Below are 2,172 nucleotides of genomic sequence, written 5' to 3'. Positions count from 1 at the left end.
TCCATATGTTTTTGTATGATGTTGATATATATATATATATATATATATATATATATATATATATATGTATACTATGTCATAAATGGTACCATTGTGTGACAAATGCAACCGTGCATGTGCAGGGTGAGTGTGCACTTGCCAGTGATGACGATGGTGAAGGAGATGGATGGTGATACTGTCCGGCTATGTGCACGATGTGGTGGGATGCACATGAGCTGGGTGAGATGGGGTGTCCGGTGTACACGATGTGGTGGGATGCACATGAGCTGGGTGAGATGGGACATCCGGCTATGTGCACGATGTGGTGGGATGCACATGAGCCGGGTAAGATGGGATGTTTGCTGGCAATTTCCTCTCTTTCAAATTTCATGCTAAATATGGTTTTTCCATCATTAAAGGATTTAATAACCAGGGGTTTAATGGAGGGATTTTAATTAGAACTTGAACTAAGTTGTATTTTTTTCAAATAAGTGCATCATGATTATCAACTTTCCTTATTGTTGCTTGTTCCCTTCTTATGTTCACTCACGAGTTTGTTATCACTGTTTTCAACTTCATGTTTTCAGATCAAGAGGCAATTGAAACCTAGGTTGAGGTGTTCACGTAGTTTCGTCTTCTTGGTAGGTATGTTGGCATTCAGTAGCCGTCCCTTCACCTTGGTCACTCCGCTGGAAGCCCACAGTCATTTTTGTTTGTAAATACATACATGTGATGTAAAATACTAAGATGCATACCTTAGACCATATATGTATATTTGATTTGGTAAGCCACCATGAGTGGAAATGGTTAATATTATTATGGGTTAATATAAGTGCAATTTTGGATTGCTATAGCTTATTAGTCAAGTACTTGAAGGGTGGCATTGTGAGATGTAGCTTTTAGAATAATTGATGGGATGACGAGCAGGATTACGTAAATAGGCTTGCTTGGGCTTAGTGGACTACGTCCATTGAGTCCATGCATCGGTCATGGCTCGAAAATCGGGTCTTGAAAGTAGGTCTTTGACCGAACCACTATAAATGGTTGAGTATTGTTTCCTCTATTTTATTTTTCATTTTCATTCTTTTTAAAATCGTTTCTTCATCTTGTATCAAATTTCCCATCATTGATCTTCAATTTGCTCCCAATTCGAAATCAAGTTTAGTAAGAGCCAAAAAGTGCTATTCACCCCCCTTTAGCACATTTATTTGGGACCAACAAGTGGTATCAGAGCCCATCCCTCATTTTTAAGGCTTAACATCCTTATGGAGATCCAAATGGCTCTAGAAAATTTTGTTGATGCTAAGGGTCAATGCATTAATATGCCTCCTCTATTTGATGGATCAAACTATCCTTATTAGAGTACTAGAATGTCCATTTATATTAGGGCTTATGACTATGAGATATGGGATGTCATTACCGATGGTCCTTTCATTCCTATGATTACAAATTCGGTAAATGGTGAGAAAACTCCCAAAGATATGAATAAGTGGAATGAATCTGAAATGAGGAGAGTACAAATGAACTTTAAGGCCATGCACACTCTTATTTGTGCACTTGATTATAGGGAATACAATAGAGTATTCATGTGCAAAAGTGTCAAGGAAATTTGGAAAAAATTAGAAGAGTTATATGGAGAAATAAAGAAGGAAAAGGAATTGGAAGACAAGTCTTGTGGGAATCAATGCTCAACAAGCAACATGGCAAATACAGAAAAGGAATCAAGTGAAGATGAATCCTCAAATCAAATTTAATTATGCTTCATGGCTCTTGAATAGATAAAGGTAACTTCTTCATCTTATGAACTTAATTCATATGCTTTTGATGAATTGTATGATGCTTTTGAGGATTTACCATTTAAGTTTGAGAAAATGAATATGAAGAACAAGAAAATTATTTCCATACTCGATGTTGAAAATGAATTTTTGATGAAAATGAAAATAAAAATTTGGAAAAGGATTTTAAAGCTCACCAAAAGAAAATTGATATTTTGAAAAAAGGAAATTTTGATATGGAAATGAAATTTGAAGATTTATTGAATGAGAAACAAAAAGCTTCCATGAATTCTTCATCTTCCAATATGACCAAATACAAACATTGCACATTTTATAGTTATTGTTTATACACTTGTCCAATTAAAAAATGTGTGCCTTACAAATTTAGACAAGTGTGGGTTCCAAAAGGAACTTTATG

The sequence above is a fragment of the Theobroma cacao genome, chromosome 3 (assembly GCF_053813885.1).
Source record: "Theobroma cacao isolate CCN51 chromosome 3, ASM5381388v1, whole genome shotgun sequence".
Taxonomy (NCBI): Eukaryota; Viridiplantae; Streptophyta; class Magnoliopsida; order Malvales; family Malvaceae; genus Theobroma; species Theobroma cacao.
Note: the sequence above shows the minus strand (reverse complement) of the source record.